Here is a 20,022-nt window from a genome sequence, read left to right on the forward strand (position 1 = left end):
CCAGCTCTCGTCCCCAACTTAGTTCGCTCTCGTATATTTGTAAATAACCCATCAATTTCATGGTAATTTTTACCCTCAGTATTTCAGACACCGTAAATAAGATCAAAACAGTAAACGAGCTCCGGCTCTCGTCCCCACCTTAGTTCTCTCTAGTATCTTTGTAAATATCCTATCAATTCCCCTGAAATTTTTACCCTCTGTATTTCATAGTAAATATGATGTAAACAATTATAAAACTCTAGCTCTTGTCCTCAGTCCAAGTTCACTCCTGTAAATTTATTACTATCAGTCCAAATCCCCATGAGATTTGAACACCCAACTACATTTTCAGACATAGTAAATAAAAACCGGTTCAGTTATCAAGTTTCAACTCTTGTCCTCCACAGCTTAGTTCATTTTGTACAAGTTCTTTATCCCCAACGAATCCAAACCTTCAATAATCATCATACTGTATTTGCATATTTACTCTATATTCAGCTGTGTTCTTCACATTTTTTCCATGTTTTCTGTGTTCATTCCATGTTCTACAAATGTTCACAGCATGCTCAGTTCAATTCTTTTCACCTGTTTTTCTCATTTTTTCTGTTTTCTACCATTTTCCCCGTATGTTCACTATGTTCTTTGTCAGGTTTTTCATGTACATCATATGTTCTCTGTATAACTTTTATACTCAATATTCATGTTCTCAATGTTCTTAGCTTGTTCTTCACAAGTTCAGTGTTCATTCTTGTATTCCCTATGTTCCTTATCATGTTTTCATATTCTCTATAAGTTCATATTCCCTGCATGTTCACTCTATTCATCAACTTTTTCTTACATTTTTCTGTGTTCACCGTATGTTCACTGTGTTCATTCCCCTACTTAACCTCAATTTTTTTTTATGTTCTTTGTTTCTTTAAACCAATTTGTTTCTTCCATTCACTAACTAGTTCTTTGTCAAATAATATTATACGGCAATACAGTCCCCTCAACAATTTTAGTCATCAAGTTTTATTTACAAAACTATGTCAAAGTAATTCTCATCGTCGTCAACTTAATAGTTCTACCAACCCCGTTCTTAAACAAATCTACACTTTATTCAGTTTCAAATTTACAAAGACAAACCTTTCTTGTAACTTCGTAACTAAAAATCTTTCGCCAATCAACTAAAAATCTTTCGCCAATCAACTAAAACATAGTCACTTTCCTCATTTCTCAACTAAACTTATTATCCAATCAACCAAAAAATAGTCAAAGGAATCTTTCCAACGCTGTTCATAACTAAACTTATTCCCTAGTCATCAGAAAAATAACCGTGTTCTTCATGTTTCATTGTCATTTCATAACTAAAATTATCCATCAATCAACAGAAATAGTCATATTCATCATTGTTCCTAACTAAAATTATATGTCGTTAAGTAAGAAATATAGTCAAAGACACTCTTCGAGACATCAAGGACTTACTCAAAGACATCAAAGTTACTCTTCATTACATCAAAGACTCATTCAAATACTACTCATGTTCTCAGAAGTCATTCTCAAAGTCATCACCGATTTTCTCAGAGTCACCAAAGTTATTCTCTCAGTTAACAAAATACTACTCATGTTCTCAAAGACATTCTCAAAGTCAACAAAGCTATTCAAAGAGCTAACAAAAGTTATTCTCGGAGTCACCTTCGTTCTTCAGAGAAACTTTCCAAAAATCTTTGTTCATCAAAGTTATTCTCGGAGTCATCAAAGGTAATCTCTAACTCACTTTGGTCATTAAAGTTAATTTCTATGTTATAAAAGTTTGTCTCAGAGACATCTAAGTTAATCTTAGAGTTATCAAATGTAATCTCTAACTCACTTTTGTTCATCAAAGTTGATCTCAGAGTTAACAAAGGTAATCTCTAACTCACTCTCGTTCATCAAAGTTGTTTCAAAGTCATCAAAGTTAATCTCAGAGTTATCCAAAGATATTCTCATGTCCACAAAGTTATTCCAAGAGACGTCAAAGTTAATCTCAGACATCTTCGTTCATAAAAGTTATTCTCAGAGACATCTAAAGTTATTCTCTAAGACATCAAAGTTATTCTAAGAGCTATCAAAAGTTATTCCCACAAAGAAACTCTCCTTCCATCATGTTATTCTTTAAGACATCTTCAGTCATAAAATTTCTCTCCAAAATGTAACTAGTTCAGCTTTTCATACCATACCGGCGCTTCTGTTAAAATATATTTTCTTAGACACTTTACCCTAAAACTGTTCTCAGAACTACACTGTCCAAATCCTACGTATCCTATCCTCTCCACCCAATGTTGCTTAGTTAACGTAACGTTCCTAAACCTGACTTTACCTATCCTAACTTAACTTACCTTACCTTTACCTATCGTACCTAACTTAACCTGCATAACCTAACTTTACCTATCCTAGCAGGACTTACCTTACATTACCTATCTTACTTAACTTAACCTGCACAACCTAACTTACATAACTTATCTTACCTATCCTAAAGTAACCTAACTTGCTTTACCTAACTTAATCTACATTCCCAAACTGCTGTATCCTAACTTATCTAGTCCAAACCAGCCATGATCTAACTTACATAATTATTCCTGCTTGTCTTTTGTGTTTCGTCAATCATTGTCTCATATTCATTTACTCATTTCAAGGGTTAATTTCTCAAATGGGCATTTTTGCATTTCAAGTGTTATTTGTTTAAGATTGGGAGTTTAACCATTTCAAAGGATTTTTGTTATATATGGGAATTTACTCGTTTCAAGGGCAAATTTCTCAAATGGTCATTTTTGCAGATCAAGGGTTATTTGTTAAAGTTCATCAAGTTGCTCATAAGTTGTATTTATTATGTTTGTTATTATTTATTTATTCGTATTCCCCAACCCCTTAACCTAACCTTCCAGATGTAGTTTATTGTGTTTTTTGACCCACCATCCCACTTAACCTTCTTTCCTTCTTTTACTTTGTTTTCACATATAAGTTCATTCTTTATCTTAGTAATAATAAAAATTACAATAGTAAAGAATCAGATCTACTAAGAAAAACAAGAGAGCAAGTGAGTGAGAGCATGAAACGAGGAGAAAAGAGTAAGAGAGAGGGGGGAGGAAGAGCATGGGAGCACAAGACTTGAATTTGAAAAAGAAGAGAGCATTTGAGCAAATGAGTGAGAGAGAGGGGGAGGAAGAGAGAGAATAAGGGATAGAGATAGAAAAGGAGGGTTAGAAGGAGTAGGAGAAACAAAGTAAAGAAGGAAAGAAGGTTAAGTGGGATGGTGGGTTTGGGTAAAAATATACAAAGGAGAAACAAAACTACATCTGAAAGGTTAGGAAAAGGATAATATATTCAACAAATACGTCAAAAAACACAATAAACTACATCTGAAAGGTTAGGAAAAGGATAATATATTCAACAATTACGTCAAAAAACACAATAAACTACATCTGGAAGGTTAGGTTAAGGGGTTGGGGAATACGAATAAATAAATTATAACAAACATAATATATACAACTTATGAGCAACTTGATGAACTTTAACAAATAACCCTTGATCTGCAAAAATGACCATTTGAGAAATTTGCCCTTGAAACGAGTAAATTCCCATATATAACAAAAATCCTTTGAAATGGTTAAACTCCCAATCTTAAACAAATAACACTTGAAATGCAAAAATGCCCATTTGAGAAATTAACCCTTGAAATGAGTAAATGAATATGAGACAATGATTGACGAAACACAAAAGACAAGCAGGAATAATTATGTAAGTTAGATCATGGCTGGTTTGGACTAGATAAGTTAGGATACAGCAGTTTGGGAATGTAGATTAAGTTAGGTAAAGCAAGTTAGGTTACTTTAGGATAGGTAAGATAAGTTATGTATGTTAGGTTGTGCAGGTTAAGTTCAGTAAGATAGGTAATGTAAGGTAAGTCCTGTTAGGATAGGTAAAGTTAGGTTATGCAGGTTAAGTTATGTACGATAGGTAAAGGTTAGGTAAGTTAAGTTAGGATAGGCAAAGTCAGGTTTAGGAACGTTACGTTAACTAAGCAACATTGGGTGGAGAGGATAGGATACGTAGGATTTGGACAGTGTAGTTCTGAGAACAGTTTTAGGGTAAAGTGACTAAGAAAATATATTTTAACAGAAGCGCCGGTATGGTATGAAAAGCTGAACTAGTTACATTTTGGAGAGAAATTTTATGACTGAAGATGTCTTAAAGAATAACATGATGGAAGGAGAGTTTCTTTGTGGGAATAACTTTTGATAGCTCTTAGAATAACTTTGATGTCTTAGAGAATAACTTTAGATGTCTCTGAGAATAACTTTTATGAACGAAGATGTCTGAGATTAACTTTGACGTCTCTTGGAATAACTTTGTGGACATGAGAATATCTTTGGATAACTCTGAGATTAACTTTGATGACTTTGAAACAACTTTGATGAACGAGAGTGAGTTAGAGATTACCTTTGTTAACTCTGAGATCAACTTTGATGAACAAAAGTGAGTTAGAGATTACATTTGATAACTCTAAGATTAACTTAGATGTCTCTGAGACAAACTTTTATAACATAGAAATTAACTTTAATGACCAAAGTGAGTTAGAGATTACCTTTGATGACTCCGAGAATAACTTTGATGAACAAAGATGTTTTGGAAAGTTTCTCTGAAGAACGAAGGTGACTCCGAGAATAACTTTTGTTAGCTCTTTGAATAGCTTTGTTGACTTTGAGAATGTCTTTGAGAACATGAGTAGTATTTTGTTAACTCAGAGAATAACTTTGGTGACTCTGAGAAAATCGGTGATGACTTTGAGAATGACTTCTGAGAACATGAGTAGTATTTGAATGAGTCTTTGATGTAATGAAGAGTAACTTTGATGTCTTTGAGTAAGTCCTTGATGTCTCGAAGAGTGTCTTTGACTATATTTCTTACTTAACGACATATAATTTTAGTTAGGAACAATGATGAATATGACTATTTCTGTTGATTGATGGATAATTTTAGTTATGAAATGACAATGAAACATGAAGAACACGGTTATTTTTCTGATGACTAGGGAATAAGTTTAGTTATGAACAGCGTTGGAAAGATTCCTTTGACTATTTTTTGGTTGATTGGATAATAAGTTTAGTTGAGAAATGAGGAAAGTGACTATGTTTTAGTTGATTGGCGAAAGATTTTTAGTTGATTGGCGAAAGATTTTTAGTTACGAAGTTACAAGAAAGGTTTGTCTTTGTAAATTTGAAACTGAATAAAGTGTAGATTTGTTTAAGAACGGGGTTGGTAGAACTATTAAGTTGACGACGATGAGAATTACTTTGACATAGTTTTGTAAATAAAACTTGATGACTAAAATTGTTGAGGGGACTGTATTGCCGTATAATATTATTTGACAAAGAACTAGTTAGCGAATGGAAGAAACAAATTGGTTTAAAGAAACAAAGAACATAAAAAAAATTGAGGTTAAGTAGGGGAATGAACACAGTGAACATACGGTGAACACAGAAAAATGTAAGAAAAAGTTGATGAATAGAGTGAACATGCAGGGAATATGAACTTATAGAGAATATGAAAACATGATAAGGAACATAGGGAATACAAGAATGGACACTGAACGTGTGAAGAACAAGCTAAGAACATTGTAACGACCGCTTCCCTCTGTAATAACCGCGGCCTTTATTGTAATAACCCGATGTTCCCCAGTATTAATCCTGTTATCTTGTTATCTCTCGTGATCGTAATATACGCTCTCTGTTGTACATCTCTGTCTCTCTCCACTCAATACCCCAGCTTAACACTGTTACAGTCCAGTATGACCCCTCACTGGACTGCCACGTATGTAAGAGGAATATTAAATGAGGAAGATACACCAAGGACAAGGGTTATTAGTTAAAACAATAACAAAACACATTAACACTGCCACCACCTTCCCGACCAACCATACCTGAATGTGTCTGTCACCGATCCCCCAGGAAGGCAAGGAATCAGTAACCATGGGACTCCGGGTAATATGAACTTCAGAAATAAATTTTGGAAAATTAGTTTGTGTAATTTACGTTACTTATTTGAATCCAAGGGCAACTTTAGTATCTATTAATAGTAGGAGAACATGGGGGCTTCCAATACAACACCTAAAAATGACAAAGTAGCAAAATATATCAAAGGGGAGTTAAGTGAATACCACTGGACAAGCTATACAATTTATTTTATGAAACATGTAAATTAAGACAATTTGAACACATCACCTATTCTATTTCCCTAGAGGCACAATGGATATTTACCGAGGACACGAAACTCAAGTGCACTATACCTTAAATACCCGCACCACGGCCAAGATGCTGATGGCTGCCCTCAGCCCCGAGGATACGGGCTTGCGGCCCTGTTCCTAATACACTCCCAAGACACACTGATGAAATTTAGTTTTTCCAACTTATTGCTGGGAAGGATTACTCCTCCCACCATCTAATACAGCCCCAGGGCTCCACCCATTATTTTGGCCCTGGCCAACCATTTAACACGTAGGCCTGAGGTCTGGCTCTCTAGGGCCAATAAGGACTTGGCCCTTATCTCAGGCCAATCACCTTCACTGATCTGTCGTGGAAAGCTACAAGAATTTCTGAAGATTGAGTCAGCTCTCCCCAGCTAGAGAAGGGGGACAAGGCGCGTCTATGGAGCCCAGACACCTGCGAGCAATGTTTACAAAACTGATAATTTATGTTCAAGCCTGTCTCCTCTAAGATAGGAGTAGGGACATTTGACTCTGCCTGGTATGGGGAAGGCCGCTGCTGAGAGGGACAGAGAGGGATGAGAGGGGGTGGAGAGGGAAATATCTGAGTGGGGAATTGAGTGGGAGAAGCCAAGGTATCCACGACCACCCTACCCTCAGGTCAACCTCTTGACCCTGACAAATGGGCGACAGGGGGGGGGGGAAGAGGAGGAGACGAATGACGGCCAAGGGGAGGGGAGAAGGAAGGAGGGGAGAGGGAGAAGGAAAGGAGGGGAGAAGGGGAGGGAAAAGAGGGGAGAAGGGAGAACCAATGATCTGAGCCCCAGATCATTACAACTCCCCCTCCTCGGAAATTAAGAAATTTGTGCGTAAAGCAAGTTACACACACTTTTCTTATCCAGAAATCCTGCCCTACACTAACCATTAACTCCAAAAACAACATTTTTAACCCAACACTATTTTAAACCAATGCCTCAAAACAAAAGAAATTATCTAATCCTAACTAATTCCATACAATACTCCAACAACAATAATGGCACACCCAAAAGGTGTGCCCCAGCATGTATTTATACCTATCAACACAACAGTAATAATACATAAAACATAAGGACAGAGACCGTCCCTATAATCCTGACTGTCCAACTTGGATGCAGCCCCATACCCTTCCAACTACCTGGAAGACAAAACATCCTATACCTGTCTTGATATAGTAACAAATAACTGGAGAAATCCCAACCTAACAATTACTAACTAGCTAAAATCAGCTGATAGCCTTCAGCTATCCCAGTATTCCTCCTGGAATAAAGATCAAACACATCACACAAAACATTAAATAAAAAAAAATCAGTCATTAAAAAAATTTAACAAAATTATAAAATTATATCAACATGGAAGAACACTACCTCTCAGGGACCTAGTGTTCCACTCCACACCTGTGGCAACTGTCCACCACAGCGCATCCCAATCTTAAAATCTAAAGAAAAGACACAGAAATATTTTTATTATTAAAAAAAAATTCAATGTCCACAGACATGTCCCTCAACCAACAACCACACTCTGGATATAAGTTCCTCAAACTCCTAATATCCCAGAGTTCATATTCAAGTCCACAACCACAGCGGGTGAACACATTTGTCAGACTGTGTACCACACCCTTATTGTTCAGTAAACCACAAAAAAAATTTAAAAAAAATATATGTATAACTATCAGTATCTAGGATCTAGAAAAATCTAGATAAAGTTCCCCACTGATCAACGTTTCTAGAGACCCTACTAGATGGTTCTCAAACTAGTTCACTCATACAACTTATCTAGAGACAGGGTCATTTTCTAATGTTCACTTTCTAGATTTATTTCTCTATTTCACTAGTTCTAGTTTTCAACATTTAATACTGTTCCAGAGAACTTTCCGAAGGTGTATAGGTGCTTACTATCAGATGGAAAATTAAAAGTTGAACTGTTCCGAGTTACCACAGTTTACTATATTAATAGTGTTTATTTGTATATGAAACTTTTCTATAAATATTTTCTCTCGTTCGTTCCTGTTGACATTTCGTTGTTGTAGATTCCGGCGACTACCTCATGTTGCTTGAAGATCCTGGTCGTCTGGAAGTTCCATTTCCGGCCTCGGCCAACTACGGACAGTACAGGGGGTCTCGTACTACCCGCACCTGACTTGAGTGACAGCTGACAGCTGGCCGCCGTCAGCTCAGGTGGACCCCGCTAACAGGAACCCGGGTTCACCTCTTCTTATCGCTCCCCAAACAGTCTTGATGGATTGTTGTTAACCATGGCTGCCACAGTAGAGCACAGCTTCGACGTGTCACGATGTCTCGCGTTGGTAGTGAGGTTCGAGTGGCGTTGAAGAGGATGGCATGGTGACAGGACAGGTGGGCCCTGCCTCAGCTCCTGGGCGACGTCATCTACCGGCGTTTACTTGTCATCCCGGTACTACTGGGCCGGTACACCTTTCGTGCAACCCCTCGTGTAGCTGAACTTGGGCCGAGGTACAGGATTGTACCTCATCTGGCGATTCCGCAAGCACTCTGTAGGGGTAGTGCTGTTCGTACCTGAGACCACCGCGTTGCATCTTGATTTCCACAGACGACGCAACCGCAGGTTTTGAGAGAGCTGACAAGTCCTTGCAATTAGCGTTCTTGTTCGTAGACCACTCGTCTTCCACTTCCGGTTTTCCCGCAGTCTTGACTACGCGGCTGGTGGGCTTGGTTGGTGATCTTGAGACAGCTAGCCCACGGTTGTGATGGTGACTGGACTCTGCTCCGTGAAGACAGCCTGGCTGGACTGGGACAACCTCGTTAGTGACGTGAGGTGTCGGCCGGGTGACTGTACGCCAGTCACCCCTTCCGGATAACCAATTGACGAGTTACCGGGTACAAGGGGGAGGACTTTATGTAACGTGCCTCAGACCCCGATCTTATCAGCCAGGTGGGTCATCCCCAGACCTGCTGATCTCGATCCTTGGTTCACGTGTGACTGGGAGGCTGGAACTGGTGTACCATCAGACCTGAGAAAGACAGACAACAACAAATGGCGGAAGCATGGATATTACTCTGAGGTGTAGGAAGTTGGAAACCCCCAGAGCAAGGCAAGTATGCTACCTGAGTCATGTACATCAGTAAATACACACCAGTGCCTCTACAGGATAATTATTATGAAATTACTAAACCTGACTAGGGGAGATCATTAACAATTTACTGTACAGCTCGCGACCTTGTTACCATAGGGTGACAAGATTGAACTTGACTACTGATGGGATCTGACAGAAGGTCATCCTCATCATCTGACTCAGCACTTGGATCATTAGACAGGTCAGGAATTAGACTTGCTGAAGGCAGCTCTAGTTCCTCCCTCGCGTGATAAGGTTTTAATTTATTAATGTGAATCGTTCTCTCAACTTGGTCTTCAAAAATACCTTTAATAACAAAATTAACCGGACCTTTTCTTTCAATTACCCGGTAAGGGCCCCGCCATCTAGGAGCAAGTTTCCTACTCTGATTGGCAGGAGCCGCCTCATTAACTCTCAACACAAGACTCCCGACTTTCAACTCAAGAGGTCGTACCTTCTTGTCATAATGCTGAGCATAGCGGTCTCGTGCTGTCTTGGAAGCCCTAGCTGCAATTCTCCATGCATTTTTCATCTTATTTAAAACTTCTGATGGGTAATCTTCCCCATACACAATATTATGTCTGTTAAGCAGACCTGATGGGAAATTACATGAATGCCCTGTGAACAGCAAAAGGGGTTGGGTGTTAATGGATTGATGGATGGCAGTGTTCAGAGCCAACTGGACATAGGGGAGTTGTTCGTCCCACGAATTTGCATCATGCTCTGCAAGAATTGCAAGCATATCTTTAACTGACCGGTTCGTCCGTTCTGTCATGCCGTTAGCCTGAGGGTGATAAGCCGTAGTGAATGCTGACGTGGTTTCTATAATTTTACATACTTCTCTAAAAATATTCCCATTAAATTCCTGACCTCGGTCAGAAACTAACACTTTAGGAGGACCGAATACAGTGACGAACCTATCTAAGAACGCCTTTGCAACAGTTCGTGAATCCTTCTGAGGCAATGCAATCAGTGTGGTGTACCTGGACAGGTGGTCTACCAACACCAATACGTAACGGTTTCCTGAATGACTGTGATGCAGATCAATCAGATCAGCCCCCACCCGATCTAAAGGTTCCAAAATTTCGGGGAATTCTTGCAATGGAGCTTGTACCTTAAGGGTACCTTTCCTCCTTTGACAGTGACCACAGGACTTAACGAAGTTAATGACCTCTGTTAACATACCGGGGAAGAAAAAGAGTGACTTGGCTTTCATGTGAGTTTTAAAAATCCCCGGATGACCTGCAATCTTAGACGAATGTGCGAGTTTCAACGCCGACTTCTTCAACACCTCTGGGATAACCAACTGAAAAACTGCACGATCCTGCTGTCCCTTTACATAAAATAAGACCCCATCCTTCATTTCAAAATCATGAATTGCTAAATTACGTTTCTTCGACGGATATTTTCCTCCCTCCAAAAGTTCAATAATTTCCTTCCACCTTGGTTCGTTCATCTGGAATTCTCGCATTTTCTCACTGGAAATATTTTCAATATTAAGATTTACGTTAATAGTAGCAATGTTTCTACTCAAAGTGTCTGGTACAACATGTGATGGACCAGGCTTGTAAAGTATTTGGAATGAGTGAGCAGCTAGTTCATGAGACCAACGGGACATGCGAGGGCACTTAGTTCTTTTCTTAAAAATATGAGTCAACGCCCTGTGATCTGTATAAATGACAAAGTGACGTTGGAAAAGATACGGTTCAAAGTACCTGACACTTTCTACCACAGCCAAAGCCTCCCTATCCGTGGCAGAATAGCGGACCTCCGGACCCTTAACCTTCCTGCTGAAATATGCTACTGGGTGAGGAAGATTGTCATTATCACGTTGCATTAAGCACCCACCAATAGCTATGCCACTGGCGTCAGTGTGTACTTCCCACTCCTTATCAAAATCCGGTACTGCCAAGACTGGGGTGGTAATGAGTTGACTTTTTAATTTTGCATAAGCGTTATCATGCTCAGGTTTCCAAACGAATTTAACATTTTTCTTAGTAAGCTCAGTTAACGGTGCTGTTGTACTTGCAAAACCCTCAATGTGGCGACGGAAGTATCCGGCTGCCCCCAGAAACCTTCGAACATCCTTTGCTGTCTTAGGTGTTGGCATGTCAGCAATGGCACGACAGGAGTCGGGGTCAGGTCGGATACCGTCTGTGCTCACCTGGAATCCCAGAAACTTGAATTTCTGAGATGCCAGAGTGCACTTACTCACGTTAAGTTTGAACCCCGCCTTATCTAACAATGCCAACGTCTCAGTCAAATCTCGTAAGTGCTCATCAAACGTCCTGGAGTAGATAACCACATCATCCAGGTACGCTAACGAGTGCCTCCCCAAGACTGGACTGAGGATATAATTAATTGCCCTCTGAAATGATGAAGGCGCTGTCTTTAACCCGAAAGGCATCCGCTTGAATTGATAAGTATGAACCCCATCAGAGAAGGCGGTCTTTTCTCTATCTTTCTCAGCAACTGGGATGGCCCAATACGCAGATTTCGCATCCAGAGTAGAAAAGTATTTGGCTGCCCCAAACTGATCTATTATTTCTTGTATCCGTGGCAAAGGATACACATCACCTTTAGTAATTTCGTTTATCTTTCGGTAGTCAACACAAAACCTATAACTACCATCCGGTTTACGTACCAACACTACTGGCGACAACCATGGTGATGTACTAGGCTCTATCACATCCTGTCTCAACATTTTCTGACACTCATCCCTAATTACTTCCTTCGCCCGTTCCGGAAGTCTCCATTGACGGGTGTAAATAGGAGGATGATCACCTGTAGGAATAACATGCTCGATCCTATCCAGAAGCCCGATCTGATCGTCTTCTGTTGCAAACAGTCTCGGGAATTTACGTAAAATCCCTCTCAAAAGTTTCCTATCTGACTGTTGCACATGTTGCAAATCCAGAGCCGAGATTAACTTATCAACTTCTTGAATATTACTACTTTTCCCTGTCTCGGTCTTGTGTTTCCCTTGTGTACTACTTTGTGTAACATTAAGTGCACTACACTGTGCTGTGGTGGCTGGCATCTCCTCCTGGCTTTGATACTGAAAAATTCCTGTATTTTCTACAATCGTAGCCTGAGACACCCTATCACCTGCCCTGAAACGATAGGTTTTGTGCGAGAGATTGACAACTGGGATAAGGACACCTTTATCAAGCACTGTGATCAAATGATGAGGCATCAACAACCTGTCACATCTCCCAGCCACCTGAAGGGTGGTACCTGGTGCAATGTGACGTCCCACTGATACTTTAATGAATTTAACTGAACGTGGTGGGCAACATTGTTTCACCAAGGCATGTAACCCACATGATTTCTTATCTGTGTCTGGAAGAGACTTAAACAACAACTTTGGGTAGTGAATGTTGTACTTCTGTTTCTTACTAATGGAAGCAATTACTGGAGGATGATCTACCATTTTAATGGGATACACTACCTGGCCCAACTTCAATCTGCACTTCCTTGCTCCCTCTTGAGCCGACAAAGAATAGTTAACTCGTCCCAGAAAATCCATTCCCAACAAAATTTGACCAGGGAATGCAAGATTCTCGACAACCGTGCAATTATGTGGGTAAGCTTCCCCCTTACCCACTTCAAAATTGAGAGTGGCCTGGCCCAAGATATTGATATGTTGACCATTCACTGCTGTTAAATGCTTCCCACAACGCTTAAGGCGTGTCTCTTTAAGTGTGCTGAAGGCTGACTTTTTAATGAGAGTTGCTTGACTTCCGGTGTCCACAAAAACTGTCAATCTCACACCTTCAACCGTCATCTCAAACGTAGGTCTGCCAGCCAACGTGCTGACCTGTTCTGGGTCACCCTTGACCCGTGTGCTCGTGCACACATACCTGTAATGGCCTCGGCCATGACACTTCCAACAAATTTCATCACCAATTTTACGCGTCCCAGAAACTCGCTGGCTACCTTCCCCAGCAACTTCTGTAGAGGCGACACTAGGAATGGGGGTAGGAGGGGACGAGCGGTGGAGGGGAGGTGAGGAGCAAGGTGTAGGATTAATGGAGGGGGTAGGGTGGGTAACAGGAAGGGTTGGGGGGAGGGGTTGGGGGGATAAGAGGGAGGGCGAGGGCAGGCCGGGGATGGGGTGTGGAGGGGGGTTGTAAACAGGGGGTTGTAAGGGTGGGAGTTGCGAGGGAAATGTAGTTTTCCACAATTCCAATAACACGTCGACAAGGGGTTGGGTGGTATTCGGCTGGGGTTGATATGGGACTGCCAGGGATTGGGGTGGGCATGGGTTGGCCTGCAGGTAAGGTTGGGGAATAGGGTTGTAGGTAGGGAGGGTTTGAGGTTGGGGGTTGTAGGCAGGGAGGGGTGCTTGGGTAAGGATGGGGTATTGGGGAGGGTGCGTCTGTATACATTGTCCATTCATTGATAAAAATCATTTTCACCCCAAGACGTAACTTCAAGACCCGTCGTCGGATCAGGGTAAAATTTTAACACACCATTTGGTTTCATCAATAACTTCTAGCAAACCACAAAATGTTTCCTAACCTCAATCCTTGATAAAAATGTTCCGTGTGACCAAACCGGAAGTACCATATATCGCCACCCTTCCTAATCGAATTCTCGAGCCCCAGTGAGGACCGTCGCCCGTTGACAGACGATGATAGCTGTCGGTGTCAGAGTCTCGCTGACTACGCTACACCAATGAATGAATTTCTTTAGTCATATTATCCTCTTCTCTCATTCGTAAAATTTATATGCGGACAGATGGAAATACGCAGCCGGCATCGACTACTAATCATCACTTGTGAAACAAACACTGTATACGATGTTGAACAAACTATATATGCGCACTTATAATCTACACAAAAAGGTGACGTTAATTATTAATTGATCGAACTACTAGAATAAACTAGAAAAAATGTAATTAATTTCCACTATATTTATTTGACACTCGAAGATGACTAGTAACGCAAATATAAAAAGAATTATAGTGCGACTTTCTTGTCTGTAAATGCAAATCCAATATAAATCTAAGAAAAATTGATAGTTCCCGAATTCTTGAACCAGATATACTGAATTTATACAATTAATATATACGTGAAAGGAATTACACTGAATTTACTGTAAATAATTTAGTTTCACCTCTATTTTATTTATCGAAAATAATCAGTCTAGTTTACCAGCGCACAATAAATACAACATTTTACGTTAACTGAATTTCCTAAATTTTTCTTGAAAATCTTAGGCGCACTAGGAATGAATGACGGTAACGTTAATTTAACACTGGCGCGATGTTTATATCTTCAACAATTATTTTTAATTCCGTAACGCCCGACGCTAACAACAGCGCTCGGATATAATTATAAGTATTATTAGTTAAACCAAATTAATGTTAAAATAATTATTTACGTTACTGCATGAACTTGATATTTACATAGCATACACTTATTCACCGCCGGTCGCGTTGTAGAATACTGAGAAATATACACTGATAACTGCGACGCTCACAGCTACAGAGACGCGCTGAACCTTAAGTAAAAAATTAGTAATTAATTTCCCAAAATTATAATTTAAATACTGGCGCGTAGTTGACTTGTTACTTTAACGGAATATAACACTCGCTAACCACTTGGACACGTTGGTAAGTATACAAAAATTAAAGGCGCGCTCACTGTCACGAAGCCTAATCCTCAGAAAGTAGTCTCCGCACTAATTCTTAATTAACCAAGTATTTCTTTTCTCAAAATTATAAATTAAATACCGACGTGTAGTTCGCTTATCACTTGAAATGAATATACTACTCGCGAGACACTTAGACACTTGGTTGAGCGCAAACAATTACTGAGCGCTGTCACACTGGGCGCTGAGTAAAACCGCTAGAAAATTCAGAGTCCCAACGCTAATTCGCTTAAATGACCAAAATTCGACTTTTGGTCTCTCAAAGTTCGCACTCGGATCATTTTAATCGCACACTTGAATTAACACTGACGACCCGATGATCGTATGGCCCGGCACAAAACTAGAATTTATTCCGAAATTGAGATTTTCCAAGCGACTTTGAAAAATATCATCACAAAAATTTTCCACGATTTCACTGATTTCAGTTCTTTCACTGACTTCACTTTATACACCGCACTTCACTTGAACACAGTAAACCACTCACCTTTTAGTAATTCCCTCAAAGAATTAATACTGCACAATACGAAAACAAAAATTCCAGACCTAAACATATAAAACAAATTCTTAGAAAAATAATAACACTTATATATGAGAATTAGGTAACCAAGGGGGAACACTTAACTAACGAAGGGATACTTAACCTGAAAAGGAACTTAATATACAGGGAACTTAATTTAGTACTTAAGGAAATCTCGATTTAACCTATAACCGTCCCGTCCCGGCCCGCCCTGTCGCTTCTCCAAGCCTAGGTAACCACATCCACCTAGATCCCGACAGTACCAAATAATCCTGTCCTTCGCGGTCAACGGTTAGACTAGATAGCGGAACAACCGACGGATCTAACTGTCCGACACCACCGTAATTCCGTTGCTAGAGAATCTACTACACCATCCCTCAGTGACTCTTGGTACCTTCATGGCTGTACCGTAAAAATCTAGCGATTGGGTCGCCTAACACGCCCTCGGGGATAATAATTAGCGTCCTAATACTTCCCCGCCCCGACAATTCGACACCTAGAATTGTTGCTGCGAAAACCACCACGCAGCACCCTTGTCCGTAGTTGCAGAGGGTCGAGAAAAATAATACCCTTTCCAACTACCCAAGGCGGCCTCCACGCTAAACTGCCTGCTTAGCGCATACGCTTACTGTATATACTTGAACTTCCCAGCCCGCACGACCCTAGAATCGCCTACTCTATGCGAATCGCACCACATAGGATTACCGTCGACTCTATCTCATGGGCCCCGGCTGCACCCTCACCACATAACATAACCGAACGGACAGACGCGTGAGGCTTCAATAATCGTCAAGAAATTATTGAAACACCGCTGCTACCATTGTAACGACCGCTTCCCTCTGTAATAACCGCGGCCTTTATTGTAATAACCCGATGTTCCCCAGTATTAATCCTGTTATCTTGTTATCTCTCGTGATCGTAATATACGCTCTCTGTTGTACATCTCTGTCTCTCTCCACTCAATACCCCAGCTTAACACTGTTACAGTCCAGTATGACCCCTCACTGGACTGCCACGTATGTAAGAGGAATATTAAATGAGGAAGATACACCAAGGACAAGGGTTATTAGTTAAAACAATAACAAAACACATTAACACTGCCACCACCTTCCCGACCAACCATACCTGAATGTGTCTGTCACCGATCCCCCAGGAAGGCAAGGAATCAGTAACCATGGGACTCCGGGTAATATGAACTTCAGAAATAAATTTTGGAAAATTAGTTTGTGTAATTTACGTTACTTATTTGAATCCAAGGGCAACTTTAGTATCTATTAATAGTAGGAGAACATGGGGGCTTCCAATACAACACCTAAAAATGACAAAGTAGCAAAATATATCAAAGGGGAGTTAAGTGAATACCACTGGACAAGCTATACAATTTATTTTATGAAACATGTAAATTAAGACAATTTGAACACATCACCTATTCTATTTCCCTAGAGGCACAATGGATATTTACCGAGGACACGAAACTCAAGTGCACTATACCTTAAATACCCGCACCACGGCCAAGATGCTGATGGCTGCCCTCAGCCCCGAGGATACGGGCTTGCGGCCCTGTTCCTAATACACTCCCAAGACACACTGATGAAATTTAGTTTTTCCAACTTATTGCTGGGAAGGATTACTCCTCCCACCATCTAATGCAGCCCCAGGGCTCCACCCATTATTTTGGCCCTGGCCAACCATTTAACACGTAGGCCTGAGGTCTGGCTCTCTAGGGCCAATAAGGACTTGGCCCTTATCTCAGGCCAATCACCTTCACTGATCTGTCGTGGAAAGCTACACGAATTTCTGAAGATTGAGTCAGCTCTCCCCAGCTAGAGAAGGGGGACAAGGCGCGTCTATGGAGCCCAGACACCTGCGAGCAATGTTTACAAAACTGATAATTTATGTTCAAGCCTGTCTCCTCTAAGATAGGAGTAGGGACATTTGACTCTGCCTGGTATGGGGAAGGCCGCTGCTGAGAGGGACAGAGAGGGATGAGAGGGGGTGGAGAGGGAAATATCTGAGTGGGGAATTGAGTGGGAGAAGCCAAGGTATCCACGACCACCCTACCCTCAGGTCAACCTCTTGACCCTGACAAATGGGCGACAGGGGGGGGGAAGAGGAGGAGACGAATGACGGCCAAGGGGAGGGGAGAAGGAAGGAGGGGAGAGGGAGAAGGAAAGGAGGGGAGAAGGGGAGGGAAAAGAGGGGAGAAGGGAGAACCAATGATCTGAGCCCCAGATCATTACACCCAACTACAAAAGCTACACCCAAAAGCTAAGAACATTGAGAACATGAATATTGAGTATAAAAGTTATACAGAGAACATATGATGTACATGAAAAACCTGACAAAGAACATAGTGAACATACGGGGAAAATGGTAGAAAACCGAAAAAATGAGAAAAACAGGTGAAAAGAATTGAACTGAGCATGCTGTGAACATTTGTAGAACATGGAATGAACACAGAAAACATGGAAAAAATGTGAAGAACACAGCTGAATATAGAGTAAATATGCAAATACAGTATGATGATTATTGAAGGTTTGGATACGTTGGGGATAAAGAACTTGTACAAAATGAACTAAGCTGTGGAGGACAAGAGTTGAAACTTGATAACTGAACCGGTTTTTATTTACTATGTCTGAAAATGTAGTTGGGTGTTCAAATCTCAGGGGGATTTGGACTGATAGTAATAAATTTACAGGAGTGAACTTGGACAGAGGACAAGAGCTAGAGTTTTATAATTGTTTACATCATATTTACTATGAAATACAGAGGGTAAAAATTTCAAGAGAATTGATAGGATATTTACAAAGATACGAGAGAGAACTAAGGTGCGGACGAGAGCCGGAGCTCGTTTACTGTTTTGATCTTATTTACGGTGTCTGAAATACTGAGGGTAAAAATTACCGTGAAATTGATGGGTTATTTACAAATATACGAGAGCGAACTAAGTTGGGGACGAGAGCTGGAGCTCAGTAACTGACTTGATCTTATTTACTAACTTTGAAGTATGTCTGCTTTAAATTTCGGGGAAAATTGGTCTGTTACTAACGATCTTGTACAAATGAACTAAGCCGGGGGCAAGAGCTAGAGTTTGATAATTGTTTGGATTTACTAAACTACGTCTGAAATATAGGGTAGAAATTTCAGGGAATTTGATTAGATATTAACGAAGATACGAGAGAGAGCTAGGGCAGAGGATAAGAGCTAGAGTACGGTAGCTGTTTGCATTTACTAAACTATGTCTGAAATATAGAGGGTAGAAATTTCGGGGAATTTGAATAGGTATTAACGAAGGTGTGTGAGGGAACTAAGGTGGAGGACAAGAGCTGGAGCTCGGTAACTAAATTACTGTATTGAACTACGTTTGAAATATGATTATTTTTAAATTATAGAGGGCTTGGACTGTTAGTATTCATTATACGACATTGAATAAAACGTAATAAGAGAAAGATTAACTTTTTTTCACCTATTATGTTAACACGAGTCTCTGTTTTTTTCTGTCTGTCTGTCTAACAGTTATTATTATGTTTTGTTTTACCAAGCTAAATATGTAAGTGTCTACCAGTCATTGAATAAAACGTGATAAGAGAAAGATTAACTTTTTCACCTATGTCTGTCTGTCTGTCTGTCTGACAGTTATTATGTTTTGTTTTTTACCAAGATAAATATGTAAGTGTCTACCAGTCATTGAATAAAACGTGATAAGAGAAAGATTAACTTTTTTCACCTATTATGTTAACACGAGTCTCTGTTTTTTCTGTTGGATCGAACGATTACTAATGGTTGATGATGCGTGTAAACTCGCGCTATGGAAAGACACAAGGTCTGTCCCTAACGAGATGTGACGAGACGTAATGAGTAACCACGCTTGCATTTTCAAATGTTATAAGAACTGAAAACAGACTTAACCCAGAGCTCATCCGGACTGTTTACATTGGATAATGTAAGTCTTAAGAGAGAGAGAGAGAGAGAGAGAGAGAGAGAGAGAGAGAGAGAGAGAGAGAGAGAGAGAGAGAGAGAGAGAGAGAGAGAGAGAGACAGAGACAGAGAGAGAGAGAGACAGAGAGAGAGAGAGAGAGAGAGAGAGAGAGAGAGAGAGAGAGAGAGAGAGAGAGAGAGAGAGAGAGAGAGAGAGAGAGAGAGAGAGAGAGAGAGAGAGAGAGAGAGAGACAGAGACAGAGAGAGAGAGAGTGATGGACTGAATGAAAGCCTTTCTCCATCTGTCTGCTAGCTAAACCACCAAGAAGAAGTCTTATTATTATTATTATTATTATTATTATTATTATTATTATTATTATTATTATTATTATTATTATTATCGTTGTAAATCGCTTAAGTGATTAATAAAAGAATTAAATTTATATATAATGTGTTTTACTTTTCCCTCGTTTATTGCTCTCGCCATGTTGATCACGTTACGATGTAGCTTAGTCATATTAACAGAAATAATACTAAAGGGGGATTGCACGGAACAATGGTTGATGGTATGGGGGCGGTAGGGGCTGAGGGGTGGGAGTGATT

The sequence above is a fragment of the Procambarus clarkii genome, chromosome 33 (assembly GCF_040958095.1).
Source record: "Procambarus clarkii isolate CNS0578487 chromosome 33, FALCON_Pclarkii_2.0, whole genome shotgun sequence".
Taxonomy (NCBI): Eukaryota; Metazoa; Arthropoda; class Malacostraca; order Decapoda; family Cambaridae; genus Procambarus; species Procambarus clarkii.